At 49.1% G+C, this 21,597-nt stretch overlaps 1 long non-coding RNA gene across 1 annotated transcript; it reads right to left on the bottom strand.

The window, feature by feature from the left end:
- Positions 1-4,602: 4,602 nt before the first annotated feature.
- On the bottom strand, positions 4,603-8,603 carry LOC116437597. The gene is made up of 2 exons (XR_004237375.1): positions 7,382-8,603; positions 4,603-6,808 (listed from the first exon to the last, which is right to left on the bottom strand). It is a non-coding gene; the product is annotated as an uncharacterized LOC116437597 (long non-coding RNA).
- Between the last annotated feature and the right edge of the window lie 12,994 nt (positions 8,604-21,597).

The following is a 21,597-nucleotide window of genomic DNA, read 5'->3' as shown; positions in this document are numbered from 1 at the left end:
TGGGATTGTCTTTGCTCAAGGACCTGGTTGCACTTGGTGGGTAATGCAGAAAGATGGGGAAACCCGTTGTGTACCACAAGGAGACCTAATCTTAGGTGAGAACGGTGTGTAGATTTCACTGTGTATATATATATATATATATGTATGTGTGTTTTAGAGTTTAAGAAGGTATTGATTTGGGATAATGTAGATGGTAATAGAATAAGGGGTGGATAATGTCATGGGTTGCAGTGTATTCTATTACCATCCCCATCAGCCGTTGAAATCAGGTGGGGCAGTGTTTCCTTGCCTCCTCCCCCCAGACTATCTTTCTGTTAATGGCCCATCATTGTCCTGCCGCCTGACTCAGAGATAACTCCCTCCGGACTATCTTCTGTTAATGAGCCTAATCAACACTTTGCCTCATGACTCATTACCCCATTGTGAGATGCTCCACCCAGAGGGAGGAACCAAGCATCCCATCGTGGATATAAGCTGAGGCTGAACACCAGAGACACCGGCTTCCCACTGAATTTCCAGAGGACAGGAGCTACACAGCCACCATTGGACTTCCTGAGGAAGAGCAGACTGTTTTACTACAGGATCACTGCTTCAGAGGACTGCAGCCACCATTCTACCAGACTGCTACCACCACCCTGCCTGACAGGGTGTCAGGTTGTACCTTGACTCTGTCAGTTTGACAGTGTTTTCTTTTACCTTTGTTTTTTCCCTTTTTCTTTAATTTCCATTAAATTGTTATTCTGACTTGGTGCCTCCCACTGGTTTGTTTTCAAACTAGTACAGCTCATTAACAGATTTTACAAAACAGTTACTAGTACTTGTTCAGTGTTCTTGGATCTTCCTTTAAAGGAAGCAGGTTCTTGAAAGGTCTGGAGTGAATATTCAAACATTAGAACATCAGGCTTTTAAACATTAGAATATTTAAACATTAGAACTACACGAGATTCCCAGAAAGCCAGTGGTGAGAGTGATAATTTTGCATTAAAGCTGATTAGCACCTGAATTTTTCACAAAGACATACCGAGGAGACTCTAAGACGGAATTATTTAAAACGGAAATTGCAGACACAACTAGATTACAAAAGTCAATGAGCTGGAAGCTCAGCTGGTACAAATCAGATCTACAGCATCATTGAATTCAAAACCCAGCTCAGTGCTTGCTGGAGGGCATCCATGACCTGATTCTGAAGCGTCTCACAGAATTTGTGCTGTGCCATTTCAATGGTGCCAGTGAAAATTATGGTCTTCCTGTAATCAACTTACTAACGACTACACAACAGAATTACTGGATTGTGTGCAAACTCTAGAGTTGGGGGTTTTTTTTCCCTTTTCATTGCACTGTTTCTGTTTAGCTCAGATAACAATAAAAAGTTTTTGAAAGGATATATTGTTTTGTAGAAGGTACATTTTAATTGCTGGGTTTATGATTACTTTTCAATAATATCAGCCTTATCTCCCTGCTCTGAACAAGAATATCCATTCCAAAACAGTGACATGGGGTCTTGTGACCAACACAGTGAAAGGTGAAATGGCTGAGGACATGCAAATGTGTGAAAGATTTAGGTCATGCTCTCTTCCTTCAGGCAAACATGGATCCTTTTCTTGTCCCAACAAGGTTGATCCCTCAAATTATGACATATGAATACTTCAATTTTACTTCTCAAAATCTATGAAGAGAGGCGGCCGCTCCGTGTGGCGCTACTGGAAAGCCCAGGGCGAGAGCCCGGCCGGCGGCGGCTGCAGCCCGTACAGCTCCTGGAGGCGGCTCAGCCCCTCCCGCCTGACCGGCAGCAGCGGCTCCCCGTAGAGCCCGAGGAGCTCGCAGGGCGGGATCCTGGGCACCTCCCGCTCGGCAGGCAGCGGCCGCTCCCCGTACAGCTCCTGGAAGCGGCTGGGCCCGTCCCGCCGGGCCGGCTGCGGCCGGTCCCTGTGGAGGAGGTGGAAGCCACAGGGCGGGCGCCGGGCCAGGAGCGGCCGCTCTCTGGGGGGCTGCTGGAAGCGGCTGGGCCGCCGGCTGCGCAGCTCCCGCCCGTCCGGCAGCGTCCGCTCCCTGTGCAGGAGCAAGAAGCCGCTGGGCGGCCGCCCTGCCGGCAGCGGCGGCCGCTCCCGAGGCAGCGGCTGGAACCGCCCGCGCCCCTCCGGCCCCGCCGGCCGCGGCCGCTGCCGGGGGCGCTGCTGGGAGCCGCAGGGCGAGCGCCTGCGCCGCTCCGGCCCGGGCGCCAGGCGGTGCTTGTTGGCCGTGCTCCGGCGCCTGATGCGCAGCAGGAGGTGGGGGCGGTCGCGGCGAAACCAGGGGTTGCGGTAGTGGAGCCAGGCCCCGGCATCGCCCGGCACAGCCGCGCCAGCCCGGCCCGGCACCTTGTAGAAGCCGTAACGGTTCAGCTGCCGCACGATGCTGCGGAACTGCGAGGCTCTGAAGGTGCGCGGGGCCGGCCCCTGGACGCCGGGCGGGCTGAGCAGCTCCTGCTCAAAAAGGGCGCGGTCGATGAGCAGCCCCCGGCCCTGGGTGTCCCAGCGCACGGAGCGGACGCGGGGGCTGTTCGCCAGGCGCCACAGCTTGGCGGGGAAGGTGCTGGCATCGAGCCCGGCGGGCAGCGGCAGCTCGGCCATCGCGCCTGTCGCCCACTGGCGCCGCAACGGCCGCAGCGCAACGGCCGCAGCTGCAGCGGCGGCGCGCGGCCTGAGGGGGGCGCTGCGCTCGGCCCCGCGCGGGAACGAGCGGCACAAAGCCGGGGCTGCGGGCACAGCGCGGGCGGGGCGGCTCCCGGGGCGCTGCCCGGGCACGGCACGGACCGGCACGGGGCAAACCCTTGCTTTCTCTGCCTGGAATCGGCCTTCTGCCTTTGCTTCGCAGCACGACCCCAAACCACCAAGGCAAGCGCAGCAAATTTCAGAAAGGGTCCAAACTGAGGAATCCCATGGGAAACTGTTCCTATGTGTCAAGTGACAGCCGCATCTCTCTGTGTTCCGCATGGCTGAAGGGAGGGAGGAAAAAGATCTTCGACTGAGTAGCTTCACTCTTTTGCTTGGGGTTGCTAACAGAGTTCCCTACTTCAAAGCAGACTGGTCCAACAAGACCAGGGGAAATGATGAAAAGGAGACACTTGAGGACTTGCTTTTTGCCTCTTTTCCAGCTAACTGGCTGGTTCTGTCTCACTGTCTCTGCCTGTCTTGGGCACATTTGGCCCATTTCTCATTCTCTGGAGTCAGAAGCAGCAACAGGAAGGGGCAGCAATTTTGTCAGCGTTGCCATCAAAGCTTAAGTCCTGCACCGTGGATGGATGTTGCCGTCCCCAAGGGATTAATGACCTAGAGTTGTAGTGAACTCACGCTGGTGTCTCTCCGAGAGATTTTGCCTTTTTCTTTCCTCAGGAATCATTTCTTCTCTTCTTTTTTTTCCCCAGTCTGGGGAGAGTTCCAATGCAAAATCCCTCCTGCAGCCAAGTCTTTTCAATGGAGACTAAGCAAGGTGATCTTCCAATCCTCTGTGCTTAGTGTCACTTGTTATTTTAAATTCTCTCTGGAACTGGAAACATTTTTCTGTTCGTAGCAGGAAAAAATAGACCTAATTCTTCCATCTCTTTAATTCATGCCCTTTTTTTTTTTTTTATGTCTCTACATCATTTTACCCTGCGGGCTCATGTTTGGTGCTGTGGCATAAGCTCATCCCACACACAGAGGGGATGTTCTCCTTACATCCAGCCTGTCTTGAGTTCCAGCTAACACTGCCTTCTCTTGCCCTCCTTCCAGGTCCCTTTGTGAGGAGCCCTGCCCTGTCACTTCAGTCCCTGGCCTATGGGTGACCCAAGGATTGTTGGTCTCACCACATTCTGGAATAGTCTTTTGCACGGAGTGGTTTAGAGATGCCCTGTCATCTCTTCCTCTGTGTGCTGGCTTTCTCAGAAAAATTGAAACCCACTACCTAGAAAATCTCTTCCCAATTCATCTTCAACAGCTTAAAACAGTACCTGAATTACGAATGATCCACCTCGGTGGGATGGGGTTTGTCTTTCTTTAAGCGCAGTGTAACAACTCTTGTAAAACTTATCCCAGCGACCGAATTGCAACACCATTTCTAAGGAATAGGCAAAAAGGAGAAGACAGGAGTTCAGAAAAGAAGGGACATCTTTCCCCATGTTTCATTTGTCTGTGCACTGCTTCATGCAGAAAAGTCTCTTTTTGAAGAGCTCCTCTGTAATCTGAGAAACACACGGACACTGGACCTGTGCCCTACTAGAGATGAGGAAGCAGGTGGCTGAAAAGCGGATTGTGCATTGGAATGTTTAGTCACCCCTGTAGTATGGTTACGGTTGCGTTGACTTTTCCACAGTACTCTGTGGCTAAGAATGAGAAGTTACCCTTAGCTGTGTTTTAAGGATACTGAAACTTGAAAAGAAGTGGGCTTATCTTGTGTCTGGCAGCATGACTCATTCCCAGTTTTCTACCCTAATTTAATTTAATGTCAGTTACAAACACCACAAGGCAAATAATGGATATTCTATTTCAGTGTTTGGGCCAAAAATTGGTTTAATAATTAACAACAGAAAAAGTTGTTAATTTTTAGGAAAGAAAAATCCTTAAAACTGTGGTATGTGGTTTTAGATTAAGATTTTTCTCTTAAAATTAATCCTTTCCCCTTTAGAAGTAATTGGTAGAGAACATCACTCAATGTACAGGCCTGATGACTTAAAGTATTATTGCTGTTGCATATCTTTCCTTTTTCCCTACCTGGCACTGTAGCTTTTGAATCACAGTTTTTACCACTTTGAAAATGCAGTTTTAATGTTTTTCCTACTGGTGACTACTTACCAGTTCCAAGTAAAAGAGCAGTCAGTTCTGAAAGCGAAATATGCCTTACGTAAATCTGTTTTTTCACTAGTCTCCTGGTATTACGTGCAACAGGGGCAACGTTCAAACAGTCTAAACTGACTTATTTTTGAGAAGCTGCTAGAAATGATAAATATTTTCAGTATATCTGCAATACATTAGTGTGTGTTTCAGGTGAAACTGTCCTTTGTGCTCTTCTGCTAGCATGTAGGATCTCCTTGCAGCGTAGGAAGACACAATGTTCACTTTCGGATTGGCACACAGCTGTGTCACTGCCTTCACCTTTCCATCTCAGATGCTCAGACAGTTTTTCCTCCAACACCTGCGACAGCAATGTCCCTTAAGGTGATGCAGACATGGTGGGCATGCAGCAGCCAAGCCATTGCTGATCTTCTGGGAACTAACTGCTGGTGCTGAACCCATCCTTTGCTGTTTGCTTCTATACTGTACTTGTGGCAAAGGCTGTTCCTGCCAGTGTTGTAGGTTACTTGGTCTAACCACAGCACCATGAAGAGTAGAAGCTGAAGAAATAAACGTACATTTTTCTGACCAATTTACCTGGAGTCTGTATTTGGACTTACATTGCTGATAAAAGTGAGAACTTCCTGGGAAACAAGTAATAAGTCAGTGAATTTAGCATGTATTTCTTGGGTTCCTTGGCTACAGAATGGGGAAGAGAATCTTCATGCCTTTCTTCCTCCTTACAGATGTGGTTTTAACCTAGTATACGAACGCGTAGACCCCAAGTTTTACATAACTAACAACATTTGCATGGGAGGTAGAATCCCATCAGGCAAAGTGAATCTTACTGCAACAGCAGGTACAGAGCATCCACGCTTTTGAGTCCAGTGAATTCAAAACCCAGGTTTTGAAACCTGCTCACCAACACTGAGGGGGCCACCTTAGTCCCTGGACTTTAGAGGGTAAGAAGAGAGAAGAACATAAAGTCTTTTATACAAAAAACCAGAACCACAAAGCAAGAAGTCATGGTAACTGCCCTGAAACTGCACCTTAGTTTTGGGATGAACTTGGTCTGAAATGGTTCTTTGCTGAACTTCACAAGCAGCTTCTGCCTCTTTGTGTTTGCTCACTTGGGTTTGTTTGTCTGCAAACAGCATCTATCTCCGGTTGTTCTAGTGCTGCTCCCCCCCGACTAAAATCTCTCTGCACATTCTGCAGCCTCCACTGAATATCTGCATGAACTGTTTTGTGTGATGTGTGCACAAGTCTTGTCAAACCTGAAGCTGTGATGGCCTGGTTTGGGTAACCCTGTCTCCTGGACATGCTGCTCAGGTGTGCCAGGATGGTTATCCTCCCTCAAGTGAGCTGAGCTAGTGGAAGCGCTCCGGGGACGTTTAAGAGCGCAGGTACCTCAGGAGGAAGAAATTCTCATCGTCTGTGCCCATTCAGGCTGGCTGTGAGTGTGCCGAGGGGAAATGGCATTTGTTACCTGAGTAGCTCCAGGAGGACTAAAGGTCATGCTGAAATACTCTGGGGAGGACTGTGGCAAAGGAACAAAACTGGGATTAAGGGGAGTTTTCAGTAATAATTGCATCTCGTTCTGGCTGCTGTCACAGGTAGTTGAGTCACTGGCTAAGGTAGCTCAGAAGTGATTTTGGAATACTGCTGTTGGACTTTACATGGTATGGACTCTTCCTCATCCAGATGTGTGGCTGTGAGCCTGTGTGTTTATCGGTGACACACAAGCTGAGAGAGGCAGACAAATTCTGCAGGGCTCTTGGGGTTCAGGTGCCCTCCTGCATCCTTCTGCTTGCTGGAAAAGCTTCTTGCCAAGCAATGGAAGAAATATCTCCCTCTTCTTGTCCAGGAGTATCATCTCAGCGACCTGCATCTTGCAGCTCATGTCAAGGGAAGTACTGGGGACCTGGACATCTCGTGGACTCAAAACTCACCTCATATGTTTGCTGTGTCCTTCAGTAAAGGATGTCTTCTTACCAGAAGAACTTGAAGACATTTGAGACCTAAGCCAAAGTAAAAGAAAAGAAAGAAATTAAAGCATCTGTTGTCAGCATTTAGGATCAAGAAAATGCAAATATTTGCAAAAGGCTCAAGTGAAGAAATGAAGAGACAAAGTAGGGTTTGCTCTATTAAAGCTAGGGATATAAGTCTGCCTGCTTATGCACCCAACTGCTTTCCAGGTATGCACCTGCCAGGGATTTTACCTTTCTGTATGCTGTAGGTCTCAGGCTAAAAGCATCAACAGGCAAACCCAACCAGACCAAAGTAACCAACCAACGAAAAAAACTCCACAAAAATCCCCAACCCAAAGCTAAACTGAACTAAACTAAACTAACAAACCCCCCACCCCCCGCCCCAAACACCAATCCCCCACCAAACCAAATAAAAAGTAGGTGGAGAAACTTGTTCCCATAATGTCACTCCTTTGACACAAGACAGTTTAGACCTACTCTTTTGGAATGTAAAAGAAAACCATACATTCTAGGTAGCAAGATTCAATTTTCACTGGATAAATAAGAAGGACATTTTAGTGTTGGGAGAATTTGACCCTTACTCTTCAGCAAAAAAATGGGTACCTTACTTTCCTGGAAACATCACTTCTGTTTATGGTACTACAGTCACTCCTGACTCGGTCAAATAACAGCTCCTTGTCTGCCGACGAATACAGCCACGATTCTCAGGTATTTCGGTGTGTGGAGATAAGCAGCAGGTGAAAAGGAGCACAAGCCATCTCCTCTGAGCTCCTGCTGTTTATGGGAACAGATACGGGCCTCGGGGATGTTTGCTAAAACACTGCACTCCAGCAATCAAACGCCACACATTCAGAGTGCTGAGTGCTGAGGCACACTCAGCACTCCCTGGCACCAGCTGAGGACTGTGTGCTTCTGTGAAGCCAACACACAGAATTACCCCTGTTAAGGTCAAAGCAATGGCATTGTTTAAGAATTAGACAAATTTATCGCACAACATTATTTTGATGACAGAATGTAAATTTATTTTTTGCAGACAGCACAGCAGATGATGGAAATTGCAATCAAATATGTCTGTAGTAGGCAAACTAGAATGCAAGGCTGATGGTTTCATTCTGAGATTTAGATCTGAACTGTGTTTGTGCTGGACAAACAATAGGATATACTATGACAAGGAGAAAGAGGTGAAAATGCTTTGAGAAAGGAGGAGCATGAGCCATCTTAGCATGAAAAGCAGGGGTCTGTGCTTGCTGGGCTCTCACACAGGCCCAGCTTTCTGCCCCATGGCCAGTCTGATTCTAGTTATGAACCCCGTGGAGAGCAATAACTGTCCTGACTTAAGCAGTGGAAAGGGGAATGTGCTTGCTTGGGTAAATTGATGGTTTTCTAGTAAATCTTTGTCTGACCGTGAAAGAATAAGGGAAGAGACAAAAATTTCATAACACCATTTGAAAGAGCTGGGAAAAAGGAACGGTGGAGTTGTTCTCTTCCTCTGGTCTGAAATCAACAATAGTTTTCAAAGTCTGATGCCCAAAAACTGGGCAAGAAAGCAGTACTCCGTAGTATGAGGCCTATAGAGCAGGTATTTGTTTATTGGACACCGGGAGTGAGGGGAGTAACTCCACCACAAACTCACTGCATTCTTCGCACACTACTAGATTTTATACTTTTTTTCCTTAATATGCACATTATACTTTCCTAACCTTCATATTGCAACATGTTTTCCAATCGCGTGATTATGTCAGCCCTTGCAGCACATGCACAGTCTCTGCACGAGGTGGTGGTCAGCCTCCTGGCGGTCGTTTCTGATGAAGGCGCCTAAGTCTTCCTGAACTTTTCACCCCTGCTTCCTGCATATGCTCTCTAAGATTGCCGGCTCAAATAGCCGGTGGTTAGCTTTTGCAGTTAGCCTGTTCTGCTAAATGTGCTGATTTCTAGAAAGGGCTTCATTCACATAGCCTGTTACAAAGGAACTACTTCTTTCTGCATAGCTACAGCTTTTTGCAGAGCTCAAGCATTATCTTGTTGCCTAGGCACCAGTAGCCTGGCTTTGCTAGTGCTGAGCAACCAATCTGACAGAACTTCTATTGCAGGGACATCTGATTTCATTCTACTCTTTGTTTCCTTCCAAAGCCCAGCCATGGCTGAAGGAGGAACCGAGGGAGTTGTCTTGGATCCTACACCCCAAACAGGGCCACTCGTGGACTTGTCCGGATTCTAAATACTGAAAGGTAAAGACACGTTCCACCAATGAAGGGGTGCACAGATCCCACTGATGGTAATGCCTGGTTAAGGAGCAGACCCGTAGAACATTTGGTCAGAAGGGTCATCTAGAGGGCAACTTTGGCTCAGGGCCTGTTGTTGAGGCCTCAGTCCTTCAGTGCTTTGTGGTGCAAATGAATGCCCTGGAGGGCTGGAAAGGAACAAGTCCCTCTTTAGCACACTGCAGACAGGGAACGGGATTAGCCCTGCCAGGCCGGGCTGGGGCCAAGAGCAGAAGGCCGGCACGCTGCCTTTGCCCACAGGCAGCCGTGCAGAGCAAGGAGGCCGCTCCTGCCCAGGGGCTGAGGTGCCCGAAGCTGCCTCCCTGCTGCGCAGCTCTGCGGGGCCCGTGGTGCGCAGCGTCCTGGGCAGCCAGGGCAGCCCGGCTGCCTTGGAGCACCAGGAGCGTCCCAGAGAAGCTGCGGCCCTTTGCTTTGGAACTATTTCTCCCAGTAGTTCTTCCGAGTTCTTCTTTGGACTATTTCTCCGAGTCTTGTCATTAATCCATAGTTTCTGACGCGTTTTCCTTTCTTCTTGCAAAGTTAAGACATCTTTTTGAGAGAAGTGACTGACGTGGCTTCTGCTGCGGGTGGTGCTTTAGTCTGCAGGTCAGGGCAGGTGATTTTAACCAAGGATGGAGTCCAAAGGTAACGTTCCAGTTTCGCCGAGTCAATAAAACCATTTACAATGGGGGTACTGATGCTAAGCAGCTTTCCTCGTTTTTGGAAAGTTGCAACCTTAAGAAACCCAACAGGTTTTCCTACCTGAGGATACCAGCAGTAGTAAGATGCCAATTCTTTGCAGCTCTTTTCTGTATCCTTGGTGCTTTTAAGAGTTCCTCAGTCCCCAGCAGGAAAGAAAGCACGTGTGATAATGTAAGTGATTTGAGAGCTGTGCGTTGTGCCTTGCCACATCAGCGTTCGTGACAAGCTGGACACCCCACTCGTAGGTCTGTCGAGTTGAATTCACCCTAATTGTGTGCAAACAGCAGCCCAGAGACGCCGAGAAGAGCAAGGACGGTGCTGGGTGGGTGGGTGTGCACGGACACAGCCGTGGGCTGATTGCTGTGTGGGCAGAAGGCTTTGGACAGCAGTACATCTTCACTCTCCCAAGTTGGAAGAATATTTCAAATCTACATGAAATGAAAATAGTTCTCAAAATTTCTCAAAATGTATCAAATAATACATATTCATTTATCATATATTCAATTTATCTTCTATAGTATGATATACGATGTATTTTAATAGATATAATAAATAGAATATGTCAAATTTATACTTGATCTTTTCCTAAGCCATAGCCTGTGAGGCTTATAGACCGTCTCCTAGCAGTGCTACAGTTTTGCCTTCTGGTCCTACTTATTATAGCATCGTTTCCCCTGCGAGTTCCTTCAGGGAACTTCACTCCAAGGGCTTCCATCACTTCAGCACTTGTGAGAACTTGTTGCTTCCCAGTTCTCCAGCATCCTTCTGGATTTTGGAGCATTTCAGCACTTGGGTCAATGGCCCTTCCCTCATCCCTACCCTGCAGCAGTTAGAGTCACCGTTCCCTCGCCCTTGCTCCAGACCCTTTGCCAAAGTGCTGCCAAAGGCAGCGCAGCTGGCTCAGGATCCCTGGTTGCTGCTGCTCTCCAGGATGAGCTTCAGAGGGACACTTGGAGCGCTCCCTAAAGAGCTCCCGGTGGGATGGGGGTGGATTTCTCCTCGCTGGGTGGCTCCTGGCTGCAGTTCTACGCTCAGGGTGATGCCTTTTCCTGGTTCTAAAAGCAAGAGTCATACACGGTTAGAAGGGGAAAAGGCATTTTACCTTGGTACTTATTTTAAGGATCCTTAGGTGCACACGTCCAGGTCATATGCATCGAGAATTACAGCAGTGGAAAAACTCAGTTGGGAAGTACAGGGACAACCCAGAGAGAGTAGCTGTGCGTGTAGAAATGGGACCCTCAAAACCCAGATTTGCAAGATTTGTCAAGAGACATCCATGACATGGGTTCAAGCCCTGCCCGTAGCCTTGCTGAGAGTCCTCATACAGCCAAGGAGAAGGGACAACATCAGTCCCCATGAAATATTATATGGCAGGCCATACCAGGTTCCACATATCCCAGGGGAAATTCATATGAGAAGTAAAAATGATTTGCAAAAGTATTTAATGGCTCTGAGTTGCACTTTGCAGAAGCTCCAGAGATTCGTCGTGTTCTCCAAACCAATAGGATTGGACACAGCTGCTCATCCATTCCAGCCTGGAGACTGGGTCTACATCAAGTGGTGGGACAGCGATCCCTTGCAAGCCAAGTGGAAGGGACCATTCCAAGTTTTGCTGACCACTTTTACTGCGGTCAAGGTTGCTGGCAAGGGACCGTGGATTCACTACTCCAGGGTGAAGAAAGCTTCTGCTCCCAAAATCACCAAGAAGACAGAGACTGATTCAAATCAGAAAGATGCAGTTTAAACTGTTTTTTACGTGTTTGCTGTTTGCCCAACTGGTAACCATGGTTCAAGGTTCACCCCATGATTTGCATAAGATCGTGGTCCAAAATGTGTCCAAAATTCTTAATAAGAGCGATTGCTAGATCTGTACTCAGTTACCACCCCTAGATGGGAATGGTCACTGGCCATTGATTGGCATTTTAATAGAAAAATTAAGAAAGATTTGGATGAAATTTGGAAGGCAACTCAAATTCTACATGAAGTAGCTTCTAGAAATAACACCTTAAAATTTGATCGTATTTTTGATACCCTCACCTCATGGTTACCAAACTGGGCCTGGGTAAAAGAAATATTCATCACAGCTGTAATTGTAGTTATTGTCTGTGTAATTTCCTGTGGAGCAGCCGGTTGTGTAAACCGGTTCTGCGAGTAAAAAATAGAGTAGAGTAGAGTAGAGACTAGACAAGATAGAGTTTTGTTAGTCTCTAAAAGGGGGGAAACGATGCCACGAAGATTTTTGCCTTTTATTTTATACCCCTGTTATCCCTTTTTACAACTTCTGTATTCTTAGTGCTTTTTGCCTACATTCTTAGACTTGTTTGTCAAACTGAGAGACTAAACATTTTAGAAGCTTCGTAGCCAGGGATCAGTGTGCCCCAGACCCCAAGGTCCTCTCCAGAACACATTCTGTAAACCAAGATAGAACCATCCAGGGGAAGGTTCTTTGGGGAGGGGGGCTCTCTTGAGCCTCTCACTTGGGAATCTTTGATAGATATGCTAATTAGTAAAACCTATAATGTTATACCCAGTGTTGGGGGGGGGGGGGGGGTGGACACAGAGACAGAGATAGACTCGGCGGGGTGCATCTCGATTGCATATGACCTGGATGTGTGCACCTAAGGATCCTTAAAATAAATACCAAGGCAAAATCCCTTTTCCCCTTCTAACTGTGTATGACTCTTGATTTTAAGACCAAGAAAAGGCATCATGTTAAATCATTAAAAAGAGCATTACTGGTGTGGCTTCACAAGTGTCTGAATGAATGACGAACAGAAAATCCGAAGATTCCAAATGATACTTTCCTGAATAAGTTGGATTTTCCAGAGGATTCAGAAAATAGGTTTGGGTTTGGTTATTTTTCTCCCTCTAAAAAAGCCAAAAGAGTTCATGCCTTCACTTTGTCAGTTCAAGGTTCTGAAGGGTCACTCAGGTATTCTCGTGCTCACAGGCAGTGGATTCTGAGCACTTCCAAAAAGCTGTCCTTGATTTTCAGACTTTTCACAGAAAAAATGTCCTCAAAGAAAAAAAATCAGTTGAATTCAGACACCGTTTTGCTCTCCATTAAACCACAAACCTACATTCTACCCTTCTCATTAATACAAACACAGAAACACTGACAGCCTCGGTTTACAGAAAAAGGAAAACTGTCACTTCCAGTCAACTCATCAAGAGCAGTCAATGTTAAACCCCTGGCCCTGGGTTTCACAGCTGTTCCCCACCTGTGCCCATCCCTGCATGGCAAGACCAGTGCCAGGAAGACCTGTGGCAGGAGGTGGTGACAGTGGCAGGTCCCTCTGCCCAGGGCAGAAGTCACAGCCCCTCTGCTCCTGGCTGGGAGAGGAGCCACTTGTCCGGAGGGGCCCAGTGCCCCACAAAGAGGAGGGACTCCAGGCCCCAGGGCTCCCCGCAGCCATGCAAGAGGCCAACCCACCAGCAGCTCTAGCAGGGCTCTTGCAACTCTTTATTCAAGGAAAAGGAAATAAATTATTTCCCTATCACAGTCTCTGGGCATTGCTTTCTCTCCCTTCTAATGCCTTTCCCCTTCCCCTTGTGCCCCACTGTTGGTGGCACCCCTGTGCTGGGGAGCACAGCCATGGGCCCCTGGAGTCCCAGGGCCATGTCAGCGGTGGCACCTCTTCCCACAGGAAATCCTGCTGCAGCTGCACACCCGCAGCATAGCAGATGCCAAAAGCAGTACAGGCATCAGGAGCAGCTGGTCCTGTCACAGGACCATGCCCTCAACCTTCCTATCCAGCTGTCTGGATATGCACACCCCGAGGTAATCGAATCAGGGGCACTGTCCTCTGATGCTTCTGCCCAGAAAGTAGACCTAATTTCAGTCACTTGAGCTTTGGAATTGAGCAGAGGAAAATGAGTTAACATTTGAACTGATTCAAAATGCGCCTTTGGAGTGGCACATGCAGACGGGACCTCTGGAAAGAAAGAGACCTTTTGACATCTCAAGGCACATCGATCAAAAATGGAAAACAAATCTTGGATTTGCTTGAAAGTATCCAGAAACCAGAGGAAGTTGCCATCATGCATTGCAGAGCACACCAAGTGGGTAAGACCAAGCTGGAATTAGGGAATCATTTAGCCGAAGAGGCTGCAGAAAAAGGCATGTTAGAAAACAATGTTTTATCTTTCGTACCCCTGCCAGAGATACCTCTCCGAGCAGAAAGACCAAAGTCTAGTGCTAGGGACTGTCAGCTAATTGAAACTGTAGAAGCAAGATTTGATCTGCGAGGCTGGGCAGTTATCCCAGCTGGGCAAACATTAGTCCCAGAATCAATCTTGCATGACATAGTGCATTGCAAGACACTCATTGGAGTACTGAAAAACTTTTTAAACATTTGCAAAAATCTATAATTGGGTCTAAAATGGCTCAGATTGTACAATCAAGACTCCAAAAATATATAGTTTGTAAAAGAAAGAACCCTAACATGGCTCACAAAGTAGTGCTAAGAGCCATAAAATCTGGAAGTGTTCCAGGTGAATTGTGGCAGATTGATTGTACTGAATTGCCCAGAAGACGGGGGTATAAATCCCTCCTAGTTCTGGTGGACACCTTTTTTGGTGGCCAGAAGACTTCCCTTGTCGCACCAACCAGTCTAGGGAAGTGTCTAAAATACTGTTGAATCAAGTAATACCTAGATGAGGGGTACCTTTGGGAATGCCATCAGACAGAGGTTCCCACTTTATTGCAGAAGGGGTACAAGAGTCTTGGAAAGCCTTGGGAATAGCTTGAGCTCTTCATACTCCTTATAGGCCCCAAGCTAGTGGCAAAGTAGAGCAGATGAATTATACACTCAAATTGCAATTGGGTAAAATACGTCAGGAAACCTCCTTGACATGGGTCCAAGCCCTTCCTGTTGCTCTTCTTCAAATTAGAATTCAGCCATGGGGCACCAGCAAAATCAGCCCCTAGGAGCTGCTGTATGGTTGACCCTTACCAAGTACCACACATTTCAGGAAACACACACATAAAAGGAGAGGTTGATTTGGATAATTACCTCATTTCTCTTAGTAAAACTTTACAGGATTTGCAGCGATCAGTGGTGATCTCCAGACCAGCGGGACTGGACACACCAGTGAACAAGTTCCATCCAGGAGCTTGGGTGTACTTGAAAGACTGGGGAACTGCTCTGCTACAGCGAAAAGTGGAAGGGTCCTTTCCAAGTTCTATGGGCAACTTCTACTGCATTGAAACTGGACAGAGTAAAATCGTGGCTATGTTCTTCCAGAATCAAAAGGGGCAAAGCCCCTTGGCTCAAGACGACACCTGCTGGGGAGTTGAAGAAATCTGGACCAAACCTACTTCATGGTTACCCAGGTGGTCTTGGTTAAAACATCTCTCTATAGCTGTTGTAATGCCTGATGTTATAAAATGAAATACAGGTATTAAGAAAATAATTCCCATAAGGAACTTTGTTTCAAAAAAAGGGAGGACTTGATAAGGACCATAGAACAGAGCAGCACAGCCTTGAAAAAACGGATGAAGTAAACAGGTAAACAGAAGTCATGCAAAACACAAGCAGGATGCCAGCTCAGCTCTGCAAGGCTGACAAAGCAGAAGTTATTTTGCAAAACAACAGTATTGTGCTTACTCCAAAGTCGGGGTTGAGGAACAGCCACCTAAAAAGCACACTGGACGTTGAAGACAGACCCCAAAGAACCATATAGGGACTCCAATAAAGGGTGCAAATTTGTAAAATAAAGTAATACATACACATCAAGTAAGCAGGGAGAGCTAATGAACATGTAATCAGTGCGTATGATAAAAACTCTGTTCACCTGATGCTCAGGGCACTCAGTTAGAGGCGGGATTCTTTGAGTGACCAGCATGGTGTAATAAAGAATGCCTGCTTTCTAATACTCAAAACTGTGTTAGAAAGGTTCTATTTGGCCAGTTTTAGTAGGTATCACTTTTTCTTCTTTTCTCTTGTGTTCTTTTTGGGTTCCAACAAGTAACAACTTCTCCTGGCACAGCTTTGAATTATTCCCCTGTGTCCTGTCACTGTATCCCAGGGACACCTTTAAAGGCACAATGAGACACACAGCCACAGACACATGATGCAGGTGAGCGCAACATGGGAATGTAGAAGTTGGAAACAAGAAATGGTATTTCCCTTTTTTCTCCAACACCGTGTGCCTACACAGATGGAAGGCCTGCTGTGACAATAGCAGGTGGAGGAGGCTGATGTCACCAACCTGTGGACTGTGACATCCCTGAGCAATGGGTTGTGACCTCACTTCCCTCACTACTTATATGGGGGTGACCAGAAGGTGAAATACCTGTTTTGCTGTCACAGGTGAGTGGAGGCTGATGTCACTGAGCAGTGGACTGTGTGACATCACAGGAGGAATGGATGATGACATTGTGTCCCTCACTGCTTCTATTCAGTTGGCAGAGCCTGGGCCAGTCTGGCTCTAGCCTGAACTCCATCCAAGTGACACTGTGAGGTCTGGAGGATCAAGCCAGGCTTCTCTAGTGCTGGGTGGTGCCTGTTACTGGCAGATCTTGGTGCCAGTCCCACAGCCATCACTCTTGATTCCCTGCCCTGCCTGCTTCAGGCAGCCGAGCACTGCAGATGCAGCACTGAAAGTGAGCTGTGCAGGAAAATGTCCTGCTGGCGTGGCTGTGGGGTGGGTGACAGGACTCGGAGATGTGTCCTTCTCCAGGGGCCTGGCCATTTCTTCCTCCCTGCCCCAGGACAGCCACCTCAGAGAGAGGACCATGGCCTCTCTCTCCTGCAGGATGTGACAGCAGTGAGGGCAAACAGGTCCTGATCCTTATCTCTCCACAGCGTGCTGCAGAGCACAAAAATGTCCACAGAGACCGACAGCAACTGCCCCATCTGCCAGGGCACTTGTGAGGGTGTTGCTTCTACTCTGCCCTGTCACCACCAGTTTTGCCTGGGCTGTATCCTGCGGTGGACACAGAGAAATCCAGTGTGCCCACTCTGCAGAAGAACAATAATGACTGTGCGATTTTCTGATCGTGGAGAAGACGACTATCTGGAGACATTCATCACAGTCCCTGAGGAGCTGCCAGATGCCAGCAGCCAGGCGGGGAGAGCTCCCGACAGCCTGGATGAGAACAGCTCCCATTCTCCTGTGGTGTCCCCTTCGTCCTCTCCACAGGGGAGGATGTTTCCAGCAGAGCAGGAGGGTTCAGGGCTGGAGTTTGTGGGCAGTGTCCTGCCTGAGATCTGGGCAGAACTCTTCTGTCAACAACAGCATCTCCTGGACCCTGTGCGGCCCTGGCTGCATCAGAGGCTGGAGCAAATATACCGGGGCTGGTGGTGGGTTGATGCCACAGAGAGCACCATCTGGCATGGCCTTTGCATCTACGGGCCAAATGCTGACATGCTGGTTGAGGTTCTGCAGCCTGTCCTCGAGCAACACACGGCACCACTGGTCCATGGCATCATCAGCATCATTGTGGGCCAGTGCCGCGAGGAGGCCCAGAGGCTGCTGCGTTCTGGTGCCATCAGGGATGAGAACAACAGCCCTGTGGCCAGTGCCAGCTCCAGCTCCAGCTCCACCGGCTCCAGCAATTCCAGGATCTCCAGCTTCAGCAACTCCAGTTTCAGCAACTCCAGGAGCTCCAGCTTCAGCAGCAACAGCTCCAGGTGCAGCTGCAGCTCCAACAGCTGCCACTCCAACAGCTCCAGCAGTTCCCAGCGAGGGACTCCTGCCAGCAGTCCCCCAGGCTCTGATGAGGAGGAAGAAGCTGGTACATCAGAGGCCTCCCCCTGCCCAGGGCAGCAGTCGCAGCCCCTGTGCTCCCAGGAAAGGGACTGATTGTCCACTGGGCCCCAGTATGTCTGACAAAAGAGGGAGCCCAGGCCCTAGGACTCTCCCCGGGCCTTCCAGAGGCTGCCCCACTGGCAGCTCTAGCAGGGCTCTTGCAACTCTTTATTCAAGGAAAAGGAAATAAATGGTTATTTCCCTCACAAAATCTCTGGGTGCTGCTTTCTCTCCCTTCTAAATGCCCTTCCCCTTAAGCCCCATCGGGGGTGGCACTCCAGTGCTGGGGGGCACAGCCATGGGCTTCCCGAGCCGCAAGGCCATGGCAGCAGCACCTCTTCCCACAGCTTCCTGCTGCAGCTGCATACTGTTACGATGCGGTTTAAACTCAGAAAAGCAAAGCAAGCTAAGTCTCTGAGCATAAACCGGAAAGAACTTAGAACGTTCTAAATATTCCCAGAAATGAGATGAAAACCAAACAAGATTAAATATTGTTTCCAAAAAATGGATGTATTTTATTTAATAGTGAAAGAGGCAAAAAGAAGGGAAGAGAGAAAAAGAGAGAAAGAAATAGAAAAAGAAGTGTGCGTGGGGGGTGGGGGAACACGGAGAGGTGACAGGGGTTAGGTGGAAGCAGATCACCCATCCGAGGGTCCCAGCGACACCTCCTTGCTCCCCTCCATCTGGTCTTCTGGTGATGAGGGTCCCCCATCGCCGCTGTGGCCACACGGCCACACGCCAAAGAGTACAGAATCCCGTGGATTAATGTATGCTGTGGGCCAGGTGGGAACGCCCACGTGTCTCCTCTTGCAGGGGCTGGCTTGGCACTGTCCCTTGCAACACTGAGGGTCTGTTGCATCATCTCTGGTGCTCTGGTGCAGGGTCTGGGGACCCCTTGGGGGGGGCCCTGTGATGGGCCATGTCACCCCCTCCTGCTGTGGATAAGCTTCTGACCAGAGGCTTTTCCAAGATACCCAAAGCCTCTCCTCCCCCTGCCCTGTGATGTTTTTTGCTCTTATCTATTTACTACAAAGAGAAGCCTAAAACCTCTAAATTTTTCACCCTGTGACAATCTTACATAATAGTCTATCACCTAGTTCACACCATTGTATTTTCTAGTTCTTGTCTGATCATAGGCAGTTTTTTCCAAGGTTGGAGGTTAAAACAGTGTTTTTCAGGGGGGTGAAAACATTTCAAAACAGGCAGAGAAATATTACCAGCACTCTGGCTTCCTACACCTTGCAAGACGGGGTGTGGGAGGTGCTGGAAAGACTTGGGATGCCTGCTGGGCAGACGGCACCTGAGTGACCTGCTGCCTTATCTGATGATAGTATGCAGGTAGATCAAAGAGATGCAACAATGAAGCCAGCTAGTGGTGACACAGAGGGTGCTGTCCAGGCTTTCCCAGTGCAGAAAGCTCCTCCTAACTCAGGCCAGGCTGACAAGCATGAGAGTATTGCTTGGAGGGTGGTCCAGGATTTGCAGAATAAGGTTGCTCAGTATGGATTAGGTTCCCCTCAGGTCATGCAGGTTATTGGAGTGCTGAATACTGATCTGCTTTCTCCATTTGATATTAAACATTTAGGTCAGGTTTTATTCCAACCTATACAATATTCAGTTTTCGAGAGAAGGTTGGCTGAGAAGGCTGTAGCTGGGAATGTGCCTGAATCTGATCCCAGGCGTCTAGTTCCTCTGGATGGTTTTCTGGGGATCAGTGCATTTTGGGACCCTGATATTCGGGCTACCTGGCATGCCCAGATCCTGGAACAAGTTCAGAAGGTTTGCATGGCAGCTTTGCTACAAAGTTTGGATACAGCTGCTCCAAAGATGTGACCTAGGAAGGTATTTCAGGGGCGAGCCCCGACGAGCTCCCACATCCCGCAGCCCCTCGCCAGGCACAGCCCGGGCGCAGCCGGGGCCGCTCCGCCTGCGCGGGGCCGCTGCCGGGGCGGTGTCGCGGCTCCTCCGCGGGGCGGAGCTGACGCGGCCCCGGCGGCCCCGGCCCGACCCCGCCGGGCTCCGAGCGCGGCCCCGGCACGGCCCGGGCGAGGCGGCGGGGGACGGGCTGCGAGGGGCCGGAGGGGGTCCAGGAACGGTCGGACATCCCAGGAGAGGGGAGAGAGACCTGGGAGAGGGAGGAGTGACTGGGAGAGGGGCGAGATGCTGGGAGAGCCCTGGGAGAGCCCTGGGAGAGGGAGGAGTGACCGGGGAGAAGGGGGAGATGCTGAGAGAGGGGGGAGAGCCCGAGAGAAGGGGGAGGGCTTGAAAGAGAGGGAAGGACCCAGGGAGGGGAGGGGAGGGGAGGAAGGATCAGTAAGAAGGCACTGAAGAGTCTAATCCTTTGGTGCAGTATTGTATGGACTTGGGGATCACTACACCATTGCAAACATGTTCCCTTTCCAGCAGAAGAGGCTTCCATCGTGGTTTGACACTGACCTGACGCCGGCACCCATGAGGGTCACTCGCTCACCCTCCCCTGCCACAGCTGCCACTAATTTTGTGCCAGTTTGGCCAAATTTAGAAATATATCCTCTGAGAGAAGGCTGGTTATAAACCACCCCTCTCCCACCAGGTTTGGGAAAAAAAAAGAAACTTTTTCCTCGAAGGAAAGTGAAAGAAAAAACTATTTCTCTAACAAACACAGGGGAAAAGGATAATACTGCTAAAATAATAAAATCTCTCGCTGTAGAGAAAAACCTGGGAAATGTTAGAGTCCTCCCTTTGGTCTCCCTCTTCCTCGGAGCTGGGACTTGGCCCAGGACCAGGCCCTCTGTGCTCGGTGGAAAGTCCTCCCAATGTGTTCTGATATTGAAGCAGTCCATCAGAAAAAGGGAAAAAATCCGAAATTCCTGGAAAAACAAAGTTCAACTCTCTGGAGGGCAAAAAAACCAAAAAACGGCTGAACAAGCAAGCAGGGTGCTTTCTCGGCTCCCGCTCTGCGAGCCGCAGAATGCAGAAGCCCTTTCTTTTCTTGTGGAAGGAAAAAAAAATGAATGAACTCTTCATGAGTGAGATAAGGACCAGGAGAAAAACTTCACGGGCAAAACAGGCTTAACTTAAAGTTACAAAGTGAATTTATTGGTAACAGAATCAGAGGAAGATCATGAGAAGTAAAATAAGCCCTTTAAACACCTTTGCCCCCCCAGCCCCTCCCTCCTTCCCCCGGACAGCGCAGGGAGACAGGGCACGGGGGTTTGGTCAGTTCATCACCACGATTTTCTTCTACTTCTCCGGGAGAGGAGTCCTTCCCCTGTGAGGCTGTGGGGTCTCTCCCATGGGAGACAGTTCTCCACGAACCTCTCCGACGTGGGTCCACTCTCATGAGCAGCAGTCCTCCCAAAACTGCTGCAGCGTGGGTCACTCTTCCACAGGGTGCAGTCCTTCAAGGACAGGCTGCTCCAGCCTGGAAGCCAGGGCCCCTCTCTGCACCGGGTCTCCCACTGGATCACAGCCCGCTCCAGGCACCCACCTGCTCCAGCACGGGCACCTCCCCCACGGGCTGTGGGTGGATCTCTACATCCTCCATGGACCCATGGGCTGCAGGGGCACAGCTGCTTCACCATGGTCTTCATCACGGCCTGCAGAGGAACCTCGGCCCCAGCACCTGGAACACCTCCTGCCCCTCCTTCTTCACTGACCCTGGTGTTGCCATGTTGTTTTTCCTCACATGTTCTCACTTCATTCTCTTCTCTTACTAGAAGCAAAACCACCATGACTTTGTTTTGATTTTCTTCTTAAATATGTTATCACAGAGGTTTTACCCGCCTCTGTCATTGGCCCAGTTTTGGCCAGCAGCATGTCTATCTTTCGGAGCCATCAGAGATTGGCTCTGCTGAACATGGTGGAAACTTCCAGGAGCTTCTACCAGGAGCCGCCTCTGTGGCCCTCCTGCTACCAAAAACCAGGCTGAGCAAAACCAATACAGACAGACAGAGTGAGCAAGGCTCGGTAAGCTCACAGGGTTACGGACGTTTGCCACAGAGGGGCTGCAACAAAACGAGAAGTCAAAGGCAAACAAGCTCATGGCCTGATTCCAGAACAGCCCAAGCAACCTTCATGCCTGCTGGCAAGACAAGAAGGCTCTTCACACCTTAAAGGCTG

Source organism: Corvus moneduloides, chromosome Z, assembly GCF_009650955.1.
Source record: "Corvus moneduloides isolate bCorMon1 chromosome Z, bCorMon1.pri, whole genome shotgun sequence".
Taxonomy (NCBI): Eukaryota; Metazoa; Chordata; class Aves; order Passeriformes; family Corvidae; genus Corvus; species Corvus moneduloides.
The sequence above is the reverse complement of the archived record's forward strand: the minus strand, read 5'-3'. Positions and strand labels throughout refer to the sequence as shown.